This window comes from Tachypleus tridentatus, chromosome 13 (genome assembly GCF_004210375.1).
Source record: "Tachypleus tridentatus isolate NWPU-2018 chromosome 13, ASM421037v1, whole genome shotgun sequence".
Taxonomy (NCBI): domain Eukaryota; kingdom Metazoa; phylum Arthropoda; class Merostomata; order Xiphosura; family Limulidae; genus Tachypleus; species Tachypleus tridentatus.
The window spans coordinates 271,530,305-271,540,318 of NC_134837.1; the positions used below are offsets into that span (position 1 = coordinate 271,530,305).

The 10,014-nt window shown below is 40.1% G+C and overlaps 2 non-coding genes across 2 annotated transcripts; both read right to left on the reverse strand.

Annotated features, from left to right (window-relative positions):
- Positions 1-7,453: 7,453 nt before the first annotated feature.
- TRNAF-AAA (transfer RNA phenylalanine (anticodon AAA)) lies at positions 7,454-7,526 on the reverse strand. Its single transcript has one exon. It is a non-coding gene; the product is annotated as a tRNA-Phe (tRNA).
- Positions 7,527-9,389: 1,863 nt separating this feature from the next.
- Positions 9,390-9,462, reverse strand: TRNAV-AAC (transfer RNA valine (anticodon AAC)). Its single transcript has one exon. It is a non-coding gene; the product is annotated as a tRNA-Val (tRNA).
- Positions 9,463-10,014: the final 552 nt, after the last annotated feature.

Here is a 10,014-nt window from a genome sequence, read left to right on the forward strand (position 1 = left end):
GTCACTTCCTGTTTTTTTCCTTTTTACTGTTTTCAAAATTAATCATCAACGTTTCAAAATATCTCATTTCGCAAACTATACAAACACAAATATAATGACAGCTTTACATATAACCGTAAATAAAATAACACTCTTCCTTGTCTACCAAAGCCAAAAGTAATTTGATATTATGCAAACGTGTCTTCAAACGACATCATCGAACCTACAGTATTCAAAGTTTTCACACCTCGCTCAATTGCCCTTAAACGTGCAATTTAATTTACTCATTCTTTTCTCTTTCTAGCAGAAACTGAACAGAAGAATTTCATAACTTTAATTTTTTTATCACAATTATTACACGAAAACGTAATAAGCGATTTAATACGTCTTTTAAATCCTTCAATATGCTTATGGATCCTCCGAAAAATATTTCATATTTCTTATCTTGCGACCAATTAGATGATCGCACTCTGGCTGATGTCTCGTTCTCGCACACAACTTCTTCAAGGTGTTCAATACGACAAAGTTTCATGGTGACTTTCAAGCTCCTAAAATGATAATTTTGTAAAGGCCCTCTTGTTTTAACAGTACGTTGACAGTCGCGGGTTGTAGGATATCACATCGGTGGGAAAACGTCTAATGTGCAGAAGAGGTCTCATCTGTTTTGAAAACACTCTCTTCAAAACCATCTACTCTTGGCGACTAACGTCGTCTCTCAAGGTTATATATCGTTGTTCTCGTTGAAAATGACTTTACCAAAACATAGAATCTTGTTCAACAAAAACGTTTACAAGAACCAGCTGCACCTGGAAGCAGGAAACACTTCAGAATAATGAATATTCTGCTGTCGTGGCATCGTAATTTCCTCGTACCTATTTAATCTTCACTATATTCAAGTGAAAGAAATACAATTTTAAATAAGTACGTAAAACAGGAGATTCGATAACAACAATAAGATATTAAGCATCGCAAAAGCCTTTACTAAGTGAAGACATTCTGGAAAAATAAAGAAATCAGACAAAAATTGATAAACAGAACAAGGAGTCTTCAAGAAAACAATGATCTCTATAGCTTGTCGCTTCTCTTCCCTGTAAGAGTGGCAAGACATGGCGTTTAGGACCTTTGAGTCGCTATCTGTGGTTCGTTTATTTCCAATTCCAATCAAATAACATGTATGCATTGTCAGACGTAGGGGAAGTTACGATATTATCGCCAATTCCACCGATCGGTAAAAATAAAGTACATCAAACAGTCGGTGGTGAACGATTTTGAAGAATTGCCTTAACTCTTTTCCGTCACTAGTAAGTTGCAGATGATAACTCGCATATCCATGCAATAGTTCTAACCGCTATTTAAAACAAAAGGTTAAAGAACGAAACATATAGGTTGATTAGCTGTCACAGCTTGAATAGTTGTTCTCAACAAACACTGACGGAGTCGTGATCTTTAAACATTACCTGTACAACTAAGAAGGTACGTTACCTAAACTTAAAATAAGGTCGCGTGAATCGACGTTTCACACTCTTCACGCATTTGAAATAGAAAAAAAACCATCATGAACCCTTTCCATGGAACAGGAGTTCTAAATTGCTGGTCAGATTCTTCGTCGAACGTTATACGATTACACGAAGGCCTATTGAAAACGTGAAATTTCGCAGCCGTGCACGCATTATATCCAAAACCAATAGCGATTCTTTTTCGGTTTATTAAACAACATTTATACGAATTTCGGAAGGTGGTTACAAGTATAGGAAAAAAGTGTGTAAATCCTGTGACATCTCACAGCCGTCTCACTCTCTCACACTGAATTTATGATGAAAATTTCGTTCCACGTTCTTACCAACTGAATTAAAGGAAACAAACGATTTAAATAATAAATATGTGCCTGCCAGGGATCGAACCTGGGACCTTCCGCGTGTTAAGCGGATGTTTTTTTTTTTTTTTTTCTCTTTATTTATCCCACCTCAACGAGGGGGTATACACAGAAATACAACAAATAAAACACAAGTTAATGAATTAGCATGTAACAATAACTCTATAGATTACCATGCTGAAAATTACCACAAAGTTAATAAAATTAAGGAAAAAGAAATAAAAGAGGTAATTGGAACAGCAGGTAATCCAACAAACATTATAATGAACATTAACAAACAAGAAATCAATGGATCTTTCATTGGTAACAAAAATATAATGAAATAACAACTTATCTTAACAACGTACACAAGAAATAACCTTGGGCACCTTGGGTTACCAAGCTACCAACATAAGAATACACAGAATAAAAAACATTTAATGAGTTATGTAACAAAGATCTATGATAATGAAGATATATATGTCTCCGTACACGCACTTTAAACATGGAAATTAAATGAATGACGCGATTTCGTGCCAAAGAAACTGAACGAGCAGAACATATAACCTGACGTGCCAAACTTGTAATTAAACGGAATATGTTCCAGCATCTCCTGGGTAACGAAGGATGAGATCCCACTAAGAGGCATCTCCTCCATACCCAGTTTGATATGGGACATCCAAAATAAAATGCCAATAATTTATATACATATGACCACAAGGGCTGTACAAAAGGACATTGGAAAACAGATGGTCTATGGTTTCCGGCGCCTGGGAACAGAAAGTGCACAACCCTGTGGGATGTCTGTCCATATGTATCAGCTTGACATTAGTGGTAATCGCCCGCAACCAGAGTAAATAATCCACATCACAAACAAAAAAACCCACAAAAGAAGAATAAGCGTTTTACGAATGCGTTTCCAGTCTCCAGGAGGAACAATATCCCCAGTAGAATGGAGCAGGGAAATTAGTAGCGAGTGAAAACTGTAAATATCCCACCAGTTGCCTCACAGATAAACCTTGAAAATGAACTCGATTATCGGAGTGGTCCAGAAAATATAAATCCACAACACATGTGGACGACGGAAGAGGAGCCGGCTGGGTGGACAAAATCGGCAACCAGTCCACAGGCAACGCCTCCTTGATAATATGAAAATGTGAAAAATTGTGCGGGCATTGGCCAACGGGTCAGCGTCCGTACACATTTCAATCACTGCCCCACCGGAAGAAAAGCAGGGAGCACCTCGTACATTAAATGGCGGACCTGAACCAAACCTGCGTTAATAAATTCAGGAAAATGAAATGTTCGGTGGCGAACATCAACAATAGCCGGATTGAAAAACAAAGGTTCATCAAAATATTGTGGGGAAAGAGGAGCTGGGACAATCCCTTTATCCCCAAGAAGAACCTTCCAGGCATGAAACATTTCCTGAATATAGAAAGGTAACGATTTCACAAAACGTGGCAAAATACGGCATTGAAGAATCCGAAAGCCCAAAGAGAGATTACCATAACAAGAAAAAATCCAGAAAGAAGTTGTCGCAAGGTGGAAGGACAAGAAGCATCCAAACAACGCTGCAACAACTTCAAACGGAATGCGAGTTTACGAGTGTTAACATCAACCAAGTTGATACCTCCACAATCATAACTCCGGATCAGAATACCGTATGCCACTTTATGTATACCTCCCCGCCAAATAAAATCCAGTATACATTTGCGAAATCGAGCCTCAAACTGTCTTGGCAACGGGAGTATATTCAACGGGTACCATAACACCGATGCCACCAAGGAGTTCACCACAAGAGATTTACCCTTTAGCGACAAAGAACGAAATCGCCACGACACCAAGACACGAGATACCCTGCGCAATACACCCTGCCACGTATCTTGCAGCATGACATCGAAATTAGAGTGGAAAACTATTCCCAAAATCCGAATAGGATCCTGGGAAATTCTCAACTCACCAAGGACGAAGTCTGCAGAAGAGGCCAAACACCCAACCCACAAACCCTGACTCTTGGTCCAGTTGATCTTCCCACCAGTAGCTTTGCCAAAAGTTCGGCAGACATCCAACACATGCGGCAAAGATTCGGCGTCTCGTAAGGTTAAGGTGGTATCATCAGCATGCTGATAAGTAAGTGAAGGCGTGGTGAGTAACACATCACCACCAATACCAGTAATATGTACATTATGGACTAACATATTTCGTAACGGTTCGACACTGAGAACGTAAAGTAGAGCAGACATTGGGCATCCTTGACGAATACCCCGAGTTACAGCAAAATCATTAGTGAGAAATCCATTAAACTTTACACAACTAGAAATAGAAGTATAGCAAAGACGAACCCAATGAACAAAAGTAGAACCAAAACCCATACGCAGAAGAAGTTGAAATAGATAGTCATAGGCCACCCGATCAAAGGCTTGCATCTGATCGAGCTTCAAAAAGATTCCACCCTGGCCGGTACGTGCTAAAGATTGCAATAGCAAAACGAGTGTTAACGGAGTATCAGCAACGTCCCGTCCAGGTATACACCCGGATTGGTCATCTGAAACTAAACTGGAGATCACAGACGAAAGGCGACGAGCCAGCACTTTGGCCAAAAGCTTATAGTCAGTACAAAGCAATGTCAAAGGCCGGCTGTTAGCCGCCAACCGTCGATCCCCGCCTTTCGGGATAGGAACAATTACCCCAGAACACATTGTACGGAGCAACTGTGGAGAGTGGAACAGTTGAGACAAGACAGATAAAAAGTCGTCAACAAAAGAGGGAGAAAATATTTGTAAAATTCGGAGGTAAAACCATCCAAACCAGGAGATTTGCCCAGCGGTAAACTGTCTAAAGCAGCGATAACTTCCGGAACCGTGAATGGAGCATCACAAATATTAGCTTGTTCACTGGAAAGAGTTCGATCAACAAATGAGAGAACTAAATCTATGTCTGCCTGCAGAACGATATCCTTAGAGTACAGTGCGGAATAATACTGATGTAAAACAGCAGCGATATCTTCCACACCGGACACCTCCACACCCTATCAGTGAGCATGGATCGAAACTCAATTCTGCTTTGACGGACCTTTTCCATACGAAGAAAGTAAGACGTAGATCTCTCACCCTCCTCAAACCAACGAATATGAGATCGAAATCTCGCCCCCTCTATGGTATCGTGATCCAAAGTCTCCAATGCATCTTCAAGTTCATACAATTTGACCTTAGACCTACCAGGGAAACGGGACAGTTTTCGAAGCTCACGATTGATGGACGACTCAAGCTGACATTTGCGAGAACGGGATGCCCGCGCACGAAGAATCGAATAACGCTCGGTAAGTAAACGGAACGCGCATTTCAATTGTTCATACCACTTAATTTTATCAGTCCCATAGACTGACCAACTACGACTTCTGGCGATCAACAGCTTAATGGCTTTCACATATTCGGCATCCCTCAATAACTGGTTATTGAAGTGCCAGAAATTAGGACCTCTGACAACGGGTCGCAGAGTAAGGTCGAAGCCCAATAAAGCGTGATCTGTAGCAGGAAACCACAACGTACGGAAACGTTGGACAGTCCCCTGCAAGGTAGAAGAAAGCAAAACCCTGTCAATACGAGACGACATCATCTCACCATTAACAAAACGCTTCCATGTGAAACCAGGTGTAGTCGGCGATATGAGTGAATGCGCATCAAGCAAATCAAACCTATTAAGAAACTGGACAAAAGCCGAACGGCTGGCGTCACGGTAGAAACGGACCGGAAATCGATCGCGTGCCACATCCACCACACAATTAAAATCTCCCACAACAAGCAATCCCGTGCAACCATCCAAACAATACTCCAAGTTTTGGAAAAATTCCCGTCGCTCGGAGATATCGCGAGGAGCGTACACAGATGATAACAGATAAGACAAAGACTCGAAACTGAATTTGACTGTCAGAACCCTACCCACCCCATCAGAAGAAACGAATGTAACATTATCACACAAAAACTGCTGTAACAAGATGGCAACCCCTTGTCGGCCAGAAGTAGAATTATTAAAAAAAACTACACCTGGCCAAAATTTCAGAACGACATCATGAAAATCATCAGTAAAAACGTTTCCTGTAAACAAACAACATCAAAATTAGTAACAAAGTAATCCAGATAATAAGCCAGCTTACTAACATTACGCAACCCATTACAATTCAAAACTCCCACCCTTAGTAAATGTACCATGCTAAAGAGAAAGTAAAGGTACAAGAATTGAAAGGAAACTGTCACAAACACAAAAATAACAAAAATAAATGTAAAGATCTAAGCAAATATGCACAAAGTACAAATAACAATAAATGACAGTCTTACACGAACTGAAACAAACAAACTGTCACAAAAAACACATTTAAGGCTGCGACACCGCCTTCGCCTTCGCCCGAGATATCCGTAGTATTGGCACGTCCGACACCCGTTTTCGTCCACTGCCCTTCTTAGAAGTGTCACCAGGAGACATTGCCACCACACTAGCATACCTCCAACGACGAGGAAGAGGCACCTCCACATCGCCGGCGGTACTCACACCACTAACCGGAAGTGGCGGGAAGTGACGATCAAAATTGCGTCCTGCAGCAGGGGGGTGACTACTTGCACGTTCCCTGGCCCCACCAGAAACCGTCGATCGTCGGGCAGAAACATCGTCCACCACCCGATGGGTAGCTGCAGCCTCCTTTGAAAGGGGAACCTCCGAATCAACGCGTGGACAAACAGAAATGGTGTCAACATCATGAGGCACTGCACGAGAGGGAGCAGCCGTGTCTACTTCAGCGGCGTCACGAGAAGTAGTAGGCGTGGCCACTTCAGCGTCGTCACTAGAGGAAGTTCGAGGAACAACAAGCTTGGGACAACGTTGACGGACGTGTCCCTGCATATGACAATGTCGGCATATAAACTGGGGCAATCGCGATATAGATGATCCGCCCCAAACATAAATTACATACTTTTGACTGGCGATCATGCTTCACTTTTAACATTACCGCCTTGCCCAAAGGATCAAAACTTTCACTACGTACGGCAAAGAGATACACTTCTCACTAAAACACACACGAACATGGCGTATACCTAAGTATATGCCCTGGTCCCTCTTCCACACAATAGGGCTTTTCACTTCACAATCATAATCTTTAAGTTTATTTAGTATAATATCATCGTCGATATATTCTGGGACGTCCATAAATGACACAGTAATAGTACGTTTAGTGACACCATTAGCCGAACAGTGCACACCATTTACAATTAGACCAGCATCTATAGCCAGATCCACATCGGCGGGAAGAACAAAAGTTACCTCATATCCACCCGGGCGAGGAACTACAGCAGTGACCGAAGCAGCACCAAACGTAGAAATAACAGAATGGATAACGTCCCCATGGCTTGAATTAGTCGTTTCCACAAAAACTGTACGACGCATAACTTCCATGACCTTCTTGGTTGATGAAGACATCGTCAAACAACAGGAAAAAAAAAAAAATCTGGCAAAAAAAAAAAGAACTACACGCTCACTAAGCTTAGCTGTTAAATTTACACTAAGGCAATAAGAGCTCGAAAAACACGTCTGTACTCGATGACGAGAACCGGCGCTTTCCAATAAATAATATGTGCATGCCAGGGATCGAACCTGGGACCTTCCGCGTTTTAAGCGGATGTGATAACCACTACGCTAGAAGCACGTCACTTCCTGTTTTTTTCCTTTTTACTGTTTTCAAAATTAATCATCAAGGTTTCACAATATCTAATTTCGCAAACTAAACAAACACAAATATAATGACAGCTTTACATATAACCGTAAATAAAAAAACACTCTTCCTTGTCTACCAAAGCCAAAAGTAATTTGATAATGTGCTAACGTGTCTTCAAACGACATTCTCGAGCCTACAGTATTCAACGTTTTCACACCTCGCTCAATTGCCCTTAAACGTGCAATTTAATTTACTCATTCTTTTCTCTTTCTAGCAGAAACTGAACAGAAGAATTTCATAACTTTAATTTTTTTGATCACAATTTTAACACGAAAACGTAATAAGCGATTTAATACGTCTTTTAAATCCTTCAATATCTTTATGGAACCTCCGAAAAATATTTCATATTTCTTATCTTGTGACCAACTAGATGATCGCTCTCTGGCTGATGTTTCGTTCTCAAACACAACTTCTTCAAGGTGTTCAATACGACAAAGTTTCATGGTGACTTTCAAGCTCCTAAAATGATAATTTTGTAAAGGCGCTCTAGTTTTAACCGTACGTTGACAATCGTGGGTTGTAGGATATCACATCGGTGGGAAAACGTCTAATGTGCAGAAGACGTCTCATCTGTTTTGAAAACACTCTTTTCAAAAAACCATCTACTCTTGGCGACTAACGTCGTCTCTCAAGGTTATATATCGTTGTTCTCCTTGAAAATGACTTTGCCAAGACATAGAACCTTGTTCAACAAAAACGTTTACAAGAACCAGCTGCACCTGGAAGCAGGAAACACTTCAGAATAATGAATATTCTGCTGTCGTGGCATCGTAATTTCCTCGTACCTATTTAATCTTCACTATATTCAAGTGAAAGAAATACAATTTTTAAATAAGTACGTAAAACAGGAGATTCGATAACAACAATAAGATATTAAGCATCGCAAATAGCCTTTACTAAGTGAAGACATTCTGGAAAAATAAAGAAATCAGACAAAAATTGATAAACAGAACAAGGAGTCTTCAAGAAAACAATGATCTCCATGGGTTGTCGCTTCTCTTCCCTGTAAGAGTGGCAAGACATGGCGTTTAGGACCTTTGAGTCGCTATCTGTGGTTCGTTTATTTCCAATTCCATTCAAATAAAATGTATGCATTGTGAGACGTAGGGGAAGTTACGATATTATCGCCAATTCCACCGATCGGTAAAAATAAAGTACATCAAACAGTCGGTGGTGAACGACTTTGAAGAATTGCCTTAACTCTTTTCCGTCACTAGTAAGTTGCAGATGATAACTCGCATATCCATGCAATAGTTCTAACCGCTATTTAAAACAAAAGGTTAAAGAACGAAACATATAGGTTGATTAGCTGTCACAGCTTGAATAGTTGTTCTCAACAAACACTGACGGAGTCGTGATCTTTAAACATTACCTGTACAACTAAGAAGGTACGTTACCTAAACTTAAAATAAGGTCGCGTGAATCGACGTTTCACACTCTTCACGCATTTGAAATAGAAAAAAACCTCATGAACCCTTTCCATGGAACAGGAGTTCTAAATTGCTGGTCAGATTCTTCGTCGAACGTTATACGATTACACGAAGGCCTATTGAAAACGTGAAATTTCGCAGCCGTGCACGCATTATATCCAAAACCAATAGCGATTCTTTTTCGGTTTATTAAACAACATTTATACGAATTTCGGAAGGTGGTTACAAGTATAGGAAAAAAGTGTGTAAATCCTGTGACATCTCACAGCCGTCACACGCTCTCACACTGAATTTATGATGAAAATTTCGTTTCACGTTCTTACCAACTGATTTAAAAGGAAACAAACGATTTAAATAATAAATATGTGCCTGCCAGGGATCGAACCTGGGACCTTCCGCGTGTTAAGCGGATGTGATAACCACTACACCACAAGCACGTCACTTCCTGTTTTTTTCCTTTTTACTGTTTTCAAAATTAATCATCAACGTTTCAAAATATCTCATTTCGCAAACTAAACAAACACAAATATAATGACAGCTTTACATATAACCGTAAATAAAAAAACACTCTTCCTTGTCTACCAAAGCCAAAAGTAATTTGATAATGTGCTAACGTGTCTTCAAACGACATCCTCGAGCCTACAGTATTCAACGTTTTCACACCTCGCTCAATTGCCCTTAAACGTGCAATTTAATTTACTCATTCTTTTCTCTTTCTAGCAGAAACTGAACAGAAGAATTTCATAACTTTAATTTTTTTGATCACAATTTTAACACGAAAACGTAATAAGCGATTTAATACGTCTTTTAAATCCTTCAATATCTTTATGGAACCTCCGAAAAATATTTCATATTTCTTATCTTGTGACCAATTAGATGATCGCACTCTGGCTGATGTTTCGTTCTCAAACACAACTTCTTCAAGGTGTTCAATACGACAAAGTTTCATGGTGACTTTCAAGCTCCTAAAATGATAATTTTGTAAAGGC